Source organism: Anastrepha ludens, chromosome 4 (assembly GCF_028408465.1).
Source record: "Anastrepha ludens isolate Willacy chromosome 4, idAnaLude1.1, whole genome shotgun sequence".
NCBI classification, from domain to species: domain Eukaryota; kingdom Metazoa; phylum Arthropoda; class Insecta; order Diptera; family Tephritidae; genus Anastrepha; species Anastrepha ludens.
In genome coordinates this window covers 17,453,468-17,471,530 of record NC_071500.1, presented here as the reverse complement: position 1 = coordinate 17,471,530, position 18,063 = coordinate 17,453,468, and positions in this window count along the sequence as shown.

Here is an 18,063-nt window from a genome sequence, read left to right as displayed (position 1 = left end):
AATGGTTGAAGTGCCAGATTCCTCAAAAGCACTAAAGTGCCGTTTTAATACCATTATGAGACCTCCATAGGCAGATATCTACAGTCAACCAGAGCTGTTGATATAATGGAGAAGATTGATTGGATTTAGGTTGGCGCACTACCCCAGACTGACCAGTAAGTACAGCTTGGAGTTTGGAAATGAAATGGCGTGGAGCACCCATGACATGCTGAGTCCTCCGTATATTTGACTAAGGCCAAAGGGTTTTCGAAATAGCACATGAAGAAATGGAGCTTCATCTTTTCTGCGCTTTCCTGAGAAATAAGTTGTGCAGTTCCCTTTAACAACTGTCAAGGTGATGCCGATGACCGGGTAGTGGGTCTCTGAGTCCAATTCAGTCCTCTTCCTGGCAAGCTTATCAGCAATTTTATTTCCCTTTATGTTCCTGTGTCCTGAAACCCAGTTCAGAGAAATGATACCTGCACTCCCAAGAGGTTTGATCTCCTCCTTACAGGAGTTTACTATTTTCGTTCTGCACCATGGCGTCGTCAGAGCCTTGATCGCGGCTTGACTATCGGAGAAAATGTAAATATCTCCCTCGCTCCCGCGTTCCCTAAGCAATTTTATATTTCTGCAGGATCGGAAAGACTTCTGCTTAAAAAACACTAGCAGTATTCGACAGTTTAGAGAAAACCCCTGCTCCGACTTCCGATTCCATTTTGGAGCCGTCAGTGAAGACAGAGGTACAAGCTTCGGTGCAGATTTTCCTCTCGATCCAATCCAGCTTATTTGAAAAGATTGCCCTAACACGACCCTGAAACTCTAGTTTTCGAATGGAGAGATCTGTTCGAAGTTCGAAGAAATACGGTGTGAACTGCTGCGAAAATGCTATCATGTTACTTCAGAGATTGTCTCCAGAGGCCAACCTTCGTTAAACCTGGATTTCTTATTGAAGCAATAATTTTTAAGACGTCCGCATGAAATAGTTGTCGGGCGGATTAAAAACATTCTTTAATATTTTCTATAAATAAGAGGAATAGTAGATGTTTCAAAACACCACCTTAAGCTAATCCACAAGTGGTAGTGAAAGGGTGAAGATTCAGCCTCAATTGCAATCAGATTAGATTTAAAGAATAAAAACGAATCCGAGTAAAATCCAAGAGAGCCCAGTGTTTATATATATATATATACATATATATATATACATATATATATATAATTGGCGCGTACACCCTTGACACCCTTACAGCCCAGTTTACACAAGAGAATTTTATGTTACGCAGTGTCAAGAGGCCTTAGAGAAATCAGCGTAGATGCAATCAACTTGAAGTCTAAGCGAAAATGATACAAAACAATATTCGCTAAAAACGAGTGAATTAGAAACAGTGGACTTACCTCTAACAAAACCACGCTGGTTGAAAGAAAATAGACATTTTGTAGCAAATTATAATTTTTCTTTAAAATTAGTTTCGAAAATTCGGAAGTAGTGGACATCTTTGAAATCTGCCTATAGTTGGATCAAATCATTCCTATTGTCACTTTTACAGATTGGAGTAGCTGTTTCGCTTTCGCCAATCATCAAAAAAAAAATTCCGGCTGTAAGTTCGTTTTTAAAGATAATTTTTAGTTTTACAATATTTTAATTGTAGTTTTATTTTATTATCTCCCCCATAGGAATTACGTGCTCTCGAAACGAACTTCTAACAAATATGAAAAACTTTTCGCACCAAACTGAAAACCGTAAGCAATAAAGATTTCTTCCCGAATTTGAGAAAGTTTACAACTTTTGTTTACTGGGCGCACACTCACAAAACCTCAAATCCAAGCAACAACAAGTAGGCAACAGAGTACGAATGAATTTGTGTGTGCGTTCGAATGTTAGCGAAAAGCGCTCTCCTCTGCTAAAAACAGTACATCAGCAAAGTTTTGCGAACAATAATACATACATATGTACATATGTAAATAACGGTGAAAACAATAAGCACACATTTGCGAAACGAAACCTCTGACACACGAATTCCAATGGAAAAGTTGTTAAATTGTTGTGGCACATGAGAGTGCAAGAACAAAATACATACATACATGCGCCCCTAGTGAAAGATTAAGTGCCGGGAATAATTTAAATTTGTATGCGTTGTTTTTTAAACGCGTGAACCGTTTTAACTTTTCCCAATTTCTGGTCGTATTAGGTGATGTTTGCATGCTGATTTTGGTGACACACATTTATTTCATATTATTCACACATTTCATTTTAAAGTTTTTTATTTTTGAAAAAACACGCATAGCTTTCCACTTTTCACTCACTGCATTGCTAATAAATATAAAGTTACTATTTATGCAATTAGAAAAAATCTATTTGCATACATTTTTAGTCCGTGATGGAAATCGAACAGACAGCAATCGAAATTATAAAATTTATGGAAAATTAATTTTGGAAAATATTTATGTAACAGGTGGCGCTAAAGTAATCCTCCTATCACAAAATGCTATACATTTTGCGATTGGTCCCTAATGTCAGTTCTGTTTTGACATTTGTGTAGTAAACACATGCGAAATACACGTTAATAAACAATGTTACGCTACACTGCTCCAGAACGCGGAATATTGCTGACTATTTATTTGACCATTTATTTCGGTCGGTGACTTTGGCACAACGTGAATTTCGTCGCAGATTTCCTCGCCTTCCAACGCCTACTGGTGAAACACTGCGACGTTTAGCCGCTCGCTTCGAAGAGACTGGCACAACACGAGATGCTGCCATTCGTGGCAGTCCCCGGAGTAGTCGTTCTGCAGAGAAATTTGCTGCTGTAGCCGAGGAGGTCATGGAAGCGCCGTCGACATCGACCAGACGACGTGCCACGCAAATGGGTATCAGTCGACGGTCATTACAGCGAATTGTGGTACAAGATTTGAAGATGTTTCCGTACAAAGTCCAGACGGTGCATCAGCTTTTAGCTGCAGACCGCCAATCGCGTCTAACATACGCTCAAGCCATCCTTAATCACCACCAAGAGGAAGATGATTTTTCATCAAAAATAATCATGAGTGATGAGGCCCATTTCCATCTTAGCGGGTACGTAAATAAGCAAAATTTACGCTTCTGGGGCACTGAAAATCCGCGTGCAACCCACGAAGAGCCATTACACCCGCTCAAGGTCACTTTATGGTGTAATGTTTTCGCTGGAGGAGTCATCGGACCTTTTTTCTTCGAAGACGTCGCGGGCCAAACGGTTACTGTGAATGGTGAGCGCTACAGAGCAATGACCAACGAGTTCTTTTTGCCGCAACTTGATGAATTGGGATTGGAAAATATGTGGTTCCAACAGGACGGTGCAACGGCACACACTGCACGTGCCACAACCGATATGCTGAAGGATGCATTTCCCGGGCGCCTAATCTCCCGTTTTGGCGATTTGCACTGGCCAGCAAGATCGCCTGATTTGACCGCTCCAGACTTCTTTTTTGTGGGGCTTTTTGAAGTCGTGGGTTTATGTCAACAAGCCTCAGACTCTTGCAGCTCTTAAAGACAACATCCGTCAAGAATGTGAGGACCTATCGCCGGAAGTTTTGACCAAAGTGATGGAAAATGCCATAAAAAGGGCTCAAATGGCAATCAACTGTGGCGGCGGCCATTTACATGACATCATATTCTCGACTTGATGTAAAAAAAATTTAGAGACCAAATAAAAATAATCGACAAGAAGAGTCAAAGTTTTTAATTTTTTTTTTAATTACAGCCAAAAAACATCGCAAGGTTATTTTTGCGCCACCTTGTATAATGAATGTGTGCCTTCACCAAAACTTCTATTATTATAAATAACTAGCAAACCCGACGAACTCCGCTTCGACACCAGATGGCTTCTTTTTTGCAACATTTCGTTTGGGGATTAAAAGATGAAGAAAAATTATTTTTTTTTGTTTTATATTTGAAAAGGAAAAATTTTATTTTATTTCACAACAGTAATAAATTCACTTCGATTACAAAAATGAAGTGTAATTTAGTTGAACTTCTCTAAGTAAAAAATGAAAGTGAATCCAAAGTAAATACTGAATCGAAGCGTTATACGTGTCCGCAAATTATCCGTTTCATTGAAGTGCTCTTTGGTAAACCACATTTTTTGTTCTTTGGTCTGACGTTAACACAAATAAAGCGGATGGTTTCCCAACTCGTAAACACGCAACGTATAGCTGCCCATATGAAAAACAATGATTTTTTTAATTTATCCCGCAAACACTAACCGATTGGCCTTGCGACTTGTTACTTGCCATTGCGAACGCAAGGCGAACCGGAAATTGCAATCGTTTGAAGTCAATCGGAAGATCAGTTGGAATCATTGGTATTCGAGGAATACGAGGGGTGCATTTTATATGTCGGGATTAGACAACAAAAACAAATTTTAATCATCGAAAATCACTTTATTGTTTTTCAAAATATTCTCCATGAAGATCTATACACTTTTGCATGCGTTTGAAAAAATTGTCGAAGCTTTTTTGCCACTCTGAATGAGGTACCTCCAAAACATGCATTCTGAATGCCGCAACCGCTTCTTCAGGTGTCGAAAAACGTTGACCTCTCAGTTTGTTTTTTACGTACGGGAATAAAAAGAAGTAATTCGGTGCCAAGTCAGGACTATACGGCGGATGACCCATTAATTCGATGTTTTGGGTGCTCAAAAATGCAGTTGTTTGAGCCGATGTGTGAGAGCTCGCATTGTCCTGGTGAAGAGTGATCCGTCTTTGGCGTTTGGCTTTCCTAAATTCTTGGAAGACAACTGGCAAACAAATGGTTGTGTACCACTCAGAATTTACTATTCTGCGTTGTTCTAGTGGTACGGTTGCGACATGTCCAGTTTTTCCGAAAAACAGGCGACCATTTGCTTGGAAGTGCTTCGTGCGCGAACCACTTTTGTTGGATTTGGCTCATCTTGAAAACCCATACAGTCGACTGCTGTTTACTTTTGGGCTCATACGCGTAAATCCATGATTCATCACCTGTCACGATGTCATAGACGTATTTCGAAGCCACGCGATCGTATTTTTTGAGCGTTTCCCTTGACCAATCGATACGAGCTTTTTTTTGAGCGATTGACAAATTGTGTGGGATCCAACGCGAACAAATTTTTTCCACAGTCAACTGTTTATGCAATATTGAATGTATGCTGGTCCCACTAAAGCCTAAGATTGTCTCAATCTCACGATAGGTCACAGGACGATCTTGCAATGTCAGTTCGCGCACAGCATCAATGGTTTTCGGAACAACAACTGATTTTGGACGACCTGCACGAAATTCGTCTTGGAGTGAACTACGACCACGATTGAATTCACCATACCATCGATAAACACTGGTCCTTGATGGAGTTTCATCGCCAAAAAATGAATTAAGTTCATCCATGCAATGTTGCTGAGTTAATCCACGTCGAAAGTTGTGAAAAATAATCGCACGAAAATGTTCACGATTTAATTCCATTTTTGGACCGAGATGAATCTTTTAAGTTACTGTAAACAACACAAATAGCGCTGGTATTTCAAAACGTTCTGAGTGCGTAAAAGCCAAAAAATGTCAAACTTTGCGATACAGCTGTCACTTGCTTCCAAAGGAGTTTTCGGACCTATTTACTTCATATCTAAATAACAGATATTTCAGGATCAAGTGCGATAGCTCTAAAGCGAATTAAAGCCGGGGTTCCACAAGGCAGTATCCTTGGCCCTATACTTTACGTGCTTTTCACATCTGACCTACCGGTCTCTGAGACTAGCACTATAGCTACCTTTGCTGACGATACGTGCATTTTAGCAATTGGAGATGATGAGACACAGTCCTCTCGCAAACTTCAAGAAGATGTTAACAAAATCACCGAATGGACTACAAAGTGGCGTATAAAACTTAATGAAGCCAAGTCACTTCATGTGGATTTTACAAACAAAAAAATTCAATATAATCCTGTATATATTTCTGGCACGAAAATTCCTTACTCCAATACGGCGAAGTACTTAGGGATGACGCTTGATGCCAAACTATGCTGGAAAGAGCACGTTAAAATAAAACACGTGGAATTAATCCTCAAAATGCAAAAATTAAACTGACTTACTGGAAGGAGGTCTCCTCTTTCCATACAAAATAAACTTTTAATTTATAAACAAGTATTTAAAACTGTGTGGACTTATGGTATACAACTATGGGGCTGTGCCAAACAAACTCATATCGAAAAAATACAACGATTTCAAAACAAGTTCTTAAAGAACGCAGTAAACGCGCCATGGTATGTGAGGAACACTGATTTACATCGTGACCTAAAGATGTCATTAGTATCAGTAGTTGTCAAACATTACGCTGTAGCTCATGCCGAAAGACTCGAAAAACATACTAACCCGGAGGCTCGGCGACTTGCCAATTTAGATGACCAATGCCGGAGACTTAAACGAAAAAAACCAAATGATCTTGTTCCAGAAATTTTGATGACTGACAAATATATGTAAATTTCTGTCAGCTGTCTTCCAGTTATATACGTGTTTCCTGTAAATACTGTTGAATTTAATAAAATAATATTACTTGATAGTTGTGAACTAGGTGTAATAGAATGAAATGTATTTAAATATTTATAACGTTTCAATAAAAAAAAAAAAAAAAAAAAAAAACTTGCCAGATTGCAACAACAGGCTTGCCAAATCTCGACATATAAAAGGCACTCCTCGTACAGGTACATACATTTTCACCTGCGTACTTTCCGTTGCTTCAATCAAATTCAGCATAAGTCTTTTCACCGCAAGTCGCGTACCGGTGCAAAGTCGCGGTGGATTCAAATTACGCAATATCATAATAACTAAATCAACTTTCAGTTGCAAGTTATGTGGTGAAAATCCTGGTAACTCCAGAGAGTTCTAAAACTCCGTTGGAATCAATGGATTTGTATGTCACCTAATCGCCATCGATTTTTGATTGAATGGTGAAATTCAGTGCGTGTAGGTACATCATTCTTCTTTGCGGCAAGAATTGCTCGTTGACTTAAATAAGCATAATTCTGATAATCCTCACTAATGTTTGGAAAAACATTTTCAATTGCTTTGCAATTCAATTCAAATGCGTGACACTGTTCAATAATTCGTCTCTTTAACTGTTGTGTTCCCTGTATATTTCACCGCACATTCAGCTGATCCACCATAGACGAAATGAAATGTATTTGCAGAAATTGATGCGGCTCATCTGGTGTTGGCAAATGATATATAATATGTATTTGTCCTTGTATCTGTGATGGCAAACAGTTAAGATAGAATAATTCATTTATTTACGACTTCGGATCGTGTGATGGTGTAGTGTGTGGTGTATGTGTAGTTGTTATGTGTTGCAATTGATTGTGTTGGTGTGATTGACTGGTGTGAGTGATTGGTTGTGTGTGTTGTATTCTTTACCTTGCAAGTCGGCGTGAAGCCACATTCGCGAATGATATTAGCTCCAAAGGAAGTCATGCGAAAGCAGTTATTGTATTCAAGGATGCGTTGAAGAAAATGATTGGAATCGGGATCAGTTCCATCGAACAATGATTCCAGTAGCTGTGGTGGTGTAAGTAATGGATCCAGTTTGACTTTTCCACTTGCGCAGCACAATCCAGCAGTTTCTCTTTTGAACTTTAATGCATTGCAATATCGGCATACAGTCGTCATTGGTCCAATATCTAAATAGTCATCATCACTTTAGTTCGCAGTGGGATCATATTAGAATGCCAATCGATTGTATGATGCCAATGAACTTCGTGTGCTCACGCGTTGTCTCAATCGGGCATTTTCTCTTATTAGAGTAGAATGGGGTAAGATAGGTCATTTTTTTTGGAGAGCTCTTGCTACGGTGTTTTTGCATTGATTTTGAAAAATAAGCAAGATTTTGAAAGGTTATTTATCTGCTAACATTTTGGTTATACTGACTTATGTTTGGCTAAATATTTTTTGGAAGCTGCATTCAATAAGACAAAGGTACTTTTTTTCGATATTTTCAAAATCGGGGGGCACGATAGGTCACTATGTGTGAGAGGAAAAGAACAATGTACATAGCTTGGAAATTAACGTTTTAACTTTTATTTATAGAGTATGAACACTGCACATGTTATAAAAGTTAGGAATTTTTCTTTAATTCATCACGCGAGCACGTAATGTTTCGAACGGAATTTGAAATTGTTTAGAGGCTGATCGAACACTAGCCCCATCTCGGACTGCCGCGATTGCGTTTTTTACATCCTCTTCATTTCGTTTCGGCGTTTTTCGCACATAATTACGCACCATTTTGCTGCAAAAACAATTAAAATTTATTTTATTCAATTAAAAGTAGTGACCTATAATGCCCCCAGACGGCTGACCTATAGTGCCCCCAAGCACATGTTTTAAGTTAGTGTCGATATTTTTTTTTAAAACAATAATATCAAAAAACTAACACATTATTCGTGTTCAGCATTATTTTCTACGTAAAATAAAACTCACCTGACAAATATTTACATACATTAAATGCACTGCACCGTAGAATAAAAAAAATGCTATGTCGGAGAAAAGCTCACAAAAAACTAAACGACGCCAGAACTAGGATAACTAATGAATGGTGACGGCCGAAATGACAGTCGCAAACGTTGTTCCCCACCACGTATTCAATTCACATAAGACGAGTGACCTCTGCAAAAACAGTGCGACGAAAACCCCACCTACCTATTGTGCCCCCATACCTATCTTACCCCATTCTACTCTATTTTATGTTCTTATTTTGTCTTTCTTCGCTTAAGTTCTGTGCATACACTTGTTGCTGGCTTGCATGTCTTGTGCCGCGGCCGATGTTCGCACGTCGTTCTCTCGGCATTTTGGACTATGGACAGACTGGTGAACTTTACCTCAAATGCGCGATCCACATAATTTACACAGCTCAGACAAATGCCTGCTGTTGAAGTTGAATAAAAATTTGCACAATACGCGTGATCGAATAACTTTAAACTCAATTTCACAATTTCACAGTGAACACAATACCGGTTTTAACTTAGCGTTTGAAAAACGTACGCATAATAAATGTCACATGAAATTAACTGAGCAGAGTACATTCTACTATAAACCTCACGATGCCCGAGACCTTTCCAACGAATGGAAATCCGCTGAAATCGCTTCGTGCATTCTGGAGTTGTAGCGTCAGGAAGGAAGACCCGACTTATTTTTATACTACAGATAAATTCATAATATGCTTTTTATCCAAGCGCTCTTGCATCCAAAGGTATTACAATTTGGTTCACTTATCAGTTGAATATAACAACATAACGGAATTGGTTTAGAGAGGAGTTCGATTGCATAGCTATGGCCACGCATGGATCCAGGACGTTCGATAACTCGAGCTAAAATTTATTTTTTCTAATAAAACTTTACTGGGCGCCCAGAGATCGGCTGGATAGCACTTAATCAAAACTTTAGTCAAAGTAAGTTGGGACTAGAAACGGGAAGAAAAAGGCCCATAACCATACAACAGCAATTTTCAAAAAGGAAAAACAAAACTTTGTGAAACACAAAACATATAAATACGGCGCAAGAAAAATTTCGAAAAATAGACAATGCCACGCCCACTTTAGGTAAATGCATGTCCCTCGATAAGAAATGCATGTCTCTCGAAAAAACGAGAGCTTCCTTTACAACATTTGAAACTACTGGTGGTGAAACGTTGTGTTTCCAACACGAACCCGAAACTAAGCATCAAAATGCCGAAAGGAAAGCCCCGACGAGCACACAACCAAAAAATCACATTTGGAAAAGTCAAAAATCAAATCGACGCTCATTTGCTTTTGCTATTCCAAGCGAATTGTTCACATGGGGTTCATGCCAACGGGCCAAACCGTCAATGCAATTTTCTCTCTTGACGTTTTGAAGCGTTTATTGCATCGAATTCGTCGAATTCTCCCCGAATACTGCGAAGGAGGAAGCTGGCGTTTCTTCGTCTTCTTAATCGGTTAACCGATTTTGGCCGAGTTTAACAGTCGTTTCTTTCTCATGCCAACTGACGCCAGCTGGATACACCAAGTGAAGCCAAGTCCTTCTCTACCTGATCTTTCCAACGCAAAGGAGTCCTTCTTCTTCCTCTGCTACCACCAGCTGGTACCGCATCGAATACTTTCAGAGACGGAGCGTTTGTATCCATCTTACGCAGAATATTTCACTCAAACACTCCAAACGTCGCTTCATCGGATATTGTAATCGTCCACGCTTCTGCGCCATACGTTAGGACGGGCATGATGAGAGCCTTATAGAGTGTTATTTTTGTTCGTCGAGAGAGGACTTTACTACTTAATTGCCTACTTAGTTCAAAGTAGCACTTGTTGGCAAGAGAGAATCTACGTTGGATTTCAAGGCTGACATTGTTATCGGTGTTAATGCTGGTTTCTAAATAAACGAAGTCTTCTACAAACTCGAAATCATAACTGTCAACAATGATGTGGGTGCCGATACGCGAGTTCGCCGCCTGTTTGTTTGACGACAGGAGGTACTTCGTTTTGCCCTCGTTCACCACCAGACCCATTCGTTTTGCCTCTTTCTCCATGGAGAAGACAAAACTAACAGCGCGGTTGTTAAGGCCGATGAAGCTGCAGTTTATTGCATGATTATGTACCAGCTCATCGATCCACTCTTGTGACTGATTTTTTGAATAGAGTTCGCATTTAACCATCAATCACTCACCTGGTATTCGCCTGATATGGCTCTCTGTGACTTCTACCTATTCGGAAGATTGAATTTGGCCATGAAAGTAAAATGTTTTGCGTCCGTATCCTGAAGGGCGTTCCCGTCAATGACCTGAAACATTCTTTCGAAAAGCTTCTAAAGCGCGCAAAACAGTGTATCGAGGCCAGGGGGAACTATTTGTCCTATCGTTTCTATTTTAGCTCAGTCTTGCTTGTTTTGGACTTCACCTCGTATATATACAACAGTTTTAGAAAAAAAAATTGTTGACTCAGATGAAACTTCGAGAGCAAGAACTTGTATGAACTCAAGCATATACCCATTTTCAATACATCCATTTCGATTTTTCGTGCTGTTAAGTGAATAATATGTAAAAGAAAATAATTTTAGTCTTTTAATTTTTTGTAAATATTTGTATGAATATTGGGCCATTTTGGCAAAATTTAAGCAAAAGGATATCTATGTAAATACCTATAGGAATCATATCACTTAATGTTGGCCAGCTATGCATTCTTCATTCTACCTTCTTTGAGTACCTGACGAATGAATAAATTATTACTGTCACCCTATTTTCATCATCGTACGCTTATTGTGACAGCTGTCATCTCTAATGTCTGTTTAGCAGCCATTTTCAATTCATCATCAGCCAACCACCAACCGTAGCACGCGAATAAGAATGAGTAAAGGGCAAACAGCTGCAGGCAGAAATTGGCTGATGGAAACTAATAAATACATGCAATATTACTTAAGTTTAAGTGTTTTTGCTCTTGATTATAAAATAGTGCAGAACAGAGAATAGGGGTTTTTTACGTTCGAAAAATGTATGTGAAAAAAAGCCAAATATGTTAGAACCAGTAATGCAAGAATTTAAAAGTGATATATTAATTGGTTTGTACAGCCTAAAACTGCATTTCCCCAGAATTTGTAATTTATCTGGTGCTTGAAAAACTTACGTTGTTCATCTCCAAGAAAAATTATTAAAAACTAAAATTTTCAGTTGATAAGTCGGAAATTACGGGCCACAACAAATTAGTGCGTGAATGTAAGGTGCAGATATTTTCTTGCACTCAGTTTTTTGAATAACAGAAAAAATTCATGATAGTGCCCAATATGAAATAGGCAATTTCTTTCCTTGCAGTTCTATACTGCGCTCCAAGACTTGCAATAATAGTAAAAATATGAAAAAAGAAAAATAATTTTTATAATAAGAAAAATTTTATTTTATTTATTTTATTTTATTTTATAAAGGTTTACATAACACTAAAATTATTATACAAATTAAAAGTAGTGCAGCGCTAGCATCCGAGGCTTTCGGCTGGCAGGTTGATTATGGCTCGATTAAATCCGACGAAGTAGATCAGTATCTTTGAGATAGTTATATAATATAGATATGTTGGCTTCGGTTGGATTTTTTAATAATATATTTCCAGAGGGTCAATGTTGCGAAAGTAATGATGTTTAGTCGATGCAAGGTTAAGGCATGAAGACAGAATGTGATTTATACTCAGGGTGGAGTTGCAAAACGGGCATAGATTGGGTGGAATGCCTTGAAGTATAAGTTATAATTTCGTTTTGCTCTTTTACGACAGCATATGAAGTCTGTTCTGTCTTAGACCCGTCGGTATAGATCAGCTTCCAGCCCATGGCTCTGTAATTCGCTGCGATTTCAGAAAAATTGGATTTATATTCTTCACGAGATGTATTCGCTTTACGTTTTAGTGCTAAATTGTTAATAAAGGACGCCTCTTTAAGTAGCCAGGGTGGGTTTCGATGTTTACTGATTTGAACCCTTTGCAGCGGTAGGTTATTATCTTTAGCAAATTTGAGACAGAGATGGATGGTTGACGGTACCTTAGGAATACGCTTTCGAAGTGTAGCAAGCTGTACATCTTTTCGAAGTGCATTGTTCGATGTTGTTATAAGTTTAGCGTAAAGTTTACCAATACAGTCTTCTGCGTTATCTGCGATAGAAGTTAGTCAAGTTTCCGCAAAAATATTCTTCAGAGGAGTTGTTGGAAATGCTCGTAGAGATCTTCTCAGAGCTGTATGGTAGGGAAAATATTTATGAAATGTGAAGAGAACAGAGTGAAAATACTTAGCTATTTGATTATCTTTTATATTTGTTGGCTAGATGTAGATGAGATGTTGTATCAGGTTTGATTTGTTAGGCTAGGTTAGGTTAGTCAGGTTGCTTGTCTAAGACAAGGCACTCGGTGGCTCTAAGGCCCATTGTTATAACTACATTTAATTTCCATTCCTTAACTAAGTTGTTGAAGCCACTGCGATCTGTCTAAGAAAGGTAGGTAATTGAGACATTTTTTAATTTTCCGGGTTTACAAAGAAATAGTCGCCAAGAGATTTGGTACAGCTTCTTTGAAGTGCAAAGCATTCATAGGGGAGGTTGTTTACGAACTTAATTTCATTTTAATCTTGCAGAAGTCATTGCAGTGTAAGGTTCTTACGCAGATTTATTATCTGTGATGGAAAATTTGCTTGAAGTTTGATTTTTCAACTGTGAGTAAAAATTACATCAATTTTGATTGCTATGAGTAGTTAATATTTACTTCATCGTTGAGTATAAAGAAGCATTTGGCGTATAAAAATTTTTGCATTGACTTTAAGAATGTGAAAAAATCTTTGCTCTGAGTATTTTCGACTATTTCCATTAACACTGACTTCCAAATGATCTGACACTGTTCTTGTTATGAAGAAACCAACAATTTTTTGTAGGATAAAATTGTATCAGTTTCTAAATTAATACACTTATTTTTTTTTTGTCCTTGCTTACTACGCTCAACAAGACTCAGTCTTGCGTTGGTTTCGTTAATCTATTTTGATTTTTGACAGGATAGGTGATTATCGTGCCGCTACTAGTCCTAAGTATGCCCACCTGTCGTTGTTTAGGAACAACACCTTCTTACTACTTGGGGCGTCATCTGTGTTTCACATTTTTCTGGCAGAAGGAGCGCACAGATGGTTGAGAACTTCACTAAATTTCGTGTGCCTGCGCTATTTCCGCGATCGCCCGCTTTCTCTTGCTGGCGCCATTGATGCAATGCCACTGATTTTGAATGTTTTAGCAGCCGCAATACAAATAATGCGCTGACTATTGTGCGGAAGTAAGGCTGGAAAGGACAAGTTTTTGGGGTTGAGGGATGATATTGTTTTCCGTTTTTTTTATAGAAACAGGGCAAGAAACAGGTTGGTGCACTTACGCTAGACTACCGAGACCGCAATATACTTATTAGGTTGCGGAATAAGTTCGTCGCGTTTTTACCGAAAACTTTTATTTAAACAAAAAACAATTATTATATCAAAAAGTTCGCCAATTGTTTATTCGCCGTTGCCGTTTACTACCTCTTCCCACCTATCGACTAATTCGTTGATGCCATTCCGCCCAGAATCGGCTGGTCTGATGGTCTGGTGTGAAAGAAGTTTTTGAGCCAGTTTTTAAGAGCCTCTTTATTAAGGAAAGGATGGTAATCAGTCGGTGCAAGGTGATACGGCGGATACTAAAGCGTCCACCTTCGACCTCTAGGAGTGCGACTTTGGCGACTTGTGCTACATGGGGCCTGGCGTTGTCGTAAAGGAGTATAGTTTACCATGTCGATCAAGTCTTTTTAGTCGAATAGCCTCATTCACGCGGTGTAACTGAGACGGGCGAGATGCTGAGAAGCAATTCGAATGCGACTTTCTTCATTTCTTTCGATAAGCTCGTGAGGCACCCTGGCTCCCAATTTTTCAGTTAATCAAATTGAATGAAGGTGATTGAGAATCGCTTCATGATTTCAATTCATTTTTCCTGCCAATTCACGACTGGTTAGGCGACAGTTCTCCTTCAAAACTGATTTGAGACGTTCTTCATCGAATTCAGAATGTCTTGCGCGACGTCAAAGTCACCATTTTTGAACTTTGTAAACCATTTTCGTGCTATATGGAGACTTGCCTATAACATCTTCTCCATACACGTCGCAAATGTCCCAGGCTGCTTCAGCTTCGTCAGCTTTTTGACCTCGATGAAAAGCAAGTGTCGAAAATGTTGATTTTTTTCCTTCCTGGGTATTCCATTTCTAAGCCTAGTCAAAAATTTAAGAAACTCAAAAATTCAACTAACATATTGTAGTTTTGTGGCGTAAAACGAGTTCTATCGAATGAATGCTTACCCTTTGCCAAACAGCAAGCAAATCGTTGTAAAATAAAAGAAAATATAAAAACGCTATGAACTTATTCCCCAGCGCGATACATGTACGAATACGACACATATACAAACAAACACATTAGCGAATCAATATAAAATGTTACGCGTTATCTTTTAATTTCCAATTCCTTATCAAATCGTGCGACTGGCACTAGATAAAGAACAATCTCATCTACACTTCACCAGATTCATTGCATTGCTAACATTTATTCTTCACCCCTTTCGTGTGTTGCCGGCGCTTCAGAAGTGAAGTGGCTGTAAGAAGTATTTCCACTCCCGTTAGCTTGTAAGGAGCACTTCAGTGAGAGTTTCACCTGACACCAACACAAACGCATAAAGTTGGATTTCAAACCGATTGCCACATTTAAAGAAAACAAAAAAAAAGAGGTAAACTAAAACTCTACTCTACGATTTCCGAATGGGTAAAAAAAGTGAGAAAGTTTACTCATTCTTGCACTATTCGCACGCGTTGCTTTGAAAGAATTCGGTTAGAAATTCACACAGATGCTGCCACTTAAGACAATTGTTGACACATTTTGTTGTAAGTATCTAACTAACGGCACCAAAGAGCTGTTGATCCAATTTACTGAGTGGCAAACGAAGTGCGGCATTGAAAAGGTAGCCAACAAATACTTTGTGTCTAAATGTCAAATTGGCATATTTGGTGCTTGTTAGTGTGTGTGTAGTTGTAAGTAAGAATACTATCGCATTCCTGTAAGTGTTTTTACCAAACGTGTGAATGAAATTTATTGAAATTCTTCCAATCACTGCTTGATTAATTCCCTATTCTATTTCAGAATGTAATATTTTACTCCAAACATTTTTGATTAATGAAAAATATTTAAGAAATTACACATTTTATACTCCCATAAGGGTTGCAGTGTTGTTCACAAAAAACAGAAATAAAGTTTAGTGTTTAAATCTTATTGAAGTGCTTCTGGTAAAGCGATATTTTTGGCCTTAAAAATCTCGAAGGATATGCGGTATATATATATAAGTAGCTCTGGCTTATAGGCGTCTAACTCAATGAAATGGGATTTTCATAAAAAGATGTCAGCAGTGACTAATTACAAAACAGCAGCTTTCTTATGTCATCCTTGACATTTGTGAAGTTGACACGCTTTAAAATTATTGAAACTTATTATGAAAATGACGGCTGCAGTAGCCAAATTTGTTCTTACGTCATTTTGATTCGAAAGTGCGTAGGTTCAAATCTCCATACATGAAAACCAAAATGTTAGAAACAGTTTTTTTTTCAAGTAGCGGTCACCCCACGGCAGGCAATGGCAAACCTGCAAACAGTGTAGAAAACTTAGATTTATATTAATTTATTTATACTTATATCCCTGTACCTGGGAGCTTCTAGAAACTGCTGCAACCATGAAAAATGAAGAAAGAGCGGCTGAAATCGGCCAAAACACAAAGCGCTTAGGCAGAGTGCCTTAAATCTTACAATCAAATCGATCGAAATATAAAACGTAGTGTCAGAAACGGTAAGAGGAGATGGACAGATGGCTTGGCCAAAGAAGCTGAAGAAGCCGCTGTAGAAAACCGCACCAGAGGCTTGCACAAGAGAACAACGAAACTAACCCAAAGCAGAAGTTCTCCGCCCTGCCAACAAGAGGGCTTGTGACAACAACAGAGTAACAGTTTTAGCTCAATATTACAAGGATCTGTTTCCAAAACCACCCGGTAATGTAGAGGAAAAAAAAATGTCAGTACGCATCATATGAGGAAAGAGCTGACATTCCAACGGATAGCCCAAGCATTTGCGAAGTTGTTGCAGTGGTAGAGTCTCTTAAAAATAACAAGGCTCCTAGGCATGACAACATCTCGCCTGAATCGTTGAAAGCTTAATACACCCATTCATTTTGAAATTCTAGGCAACATGCGTCTTGGGTGATGAACTGAAGGAAGGGATGATCGTGAAAATTCCTAAGAAAGGCAATCTGGCTTAATGTAAGAATTGGAGTAATGCCCCCTTGCTGAGTATGGATTAACAAAATAATGGCACAAATCATTACCAAAAGACTTTCAGCGGTGCTGCAACCGGAATGCAGACAGGAACAGGTGGGCTTTAGAGCGAACCGTTCATGCATCGTTCACATCAACAGTTTCCGAGTTATCGTTGAACAGTCTGTTGAGTGGAGGATGCCGCTCTATCTCATCTCATCACGGCGCTATTCGTAACGCCCTCGAGTGCAAAGGGTGCCATGGAAATTGACCTAGCGGACTTTGACTATGCAGTGACATCTGTATTCTGTCCCACAACTATTTTGACATGGCAGCGAAGATTCAAGCAGTGCGGGAAGCAGCTAAGAAAATCGGCCAGCAGATTAATAGGCAGAAAACCAAAGTCAGGAAATACGCAAAATCTTTAAATTGATGGTATCGATCTCGAAGATATTTTTACAAACCTTCTGCTATTTGGCTCAAGCGACGATATCAACAGCCGAATAACGAAGGCTGTGGCGGCGTTTGGTAATTCAAAACGCATCACACATTTCACGGCGCTCAAAACTGCGAATTTCTGTGTCCCACGTAAAGTCGACTTTACTTTATGATTGTGAAACGTGACAAAAGCTCAATACAAGTTTTGTATACAGTTTCCTTCGAAAAATTCTCAAAATATGTTGGCCAAATATTATCTCGAATGTTGATTTATGGATCAGAAGCCAGCAGAAGCCAATACCATTAACGATTCGAAAGAGAAAATGGGGCTGGATTGTTTATGTTGTACGCAGAAGAAATGATGACTTAACAAGGGCCGCCATTGACTAGAACCTCCAAGAAAGCCGTAGACGTGGAAGGCCAGCGAATACCAGGAGATAACTACTGGAGTCAGAAACCCGCGCCATGCAACTTAGCTGGAATGAAGTTAAGATATTGACGCAAAACAGACTCGAATGAAAAAAAATCGCTGTGGCCCTATGTTCCACACTGGAACTCCACGATTTTATGATGATGATATTTCTTATACATACATATATATTGGTATTTTTTTCTTTTAATTTATCCTCTAAAATCATTTACTTACAAAAAGAAATATTTGTTTGTTTATTTTTGTATTTTTGCAATTTATTTCAGTTGACCTTAACAACACGATGTGGCACAAAATTAGTCAACAAATTTAGAATAATTTTAGGGAAATTTTAATCATATTTTTCCTAAACAGAAAATGATGATTTTGAGTAATGGAAATG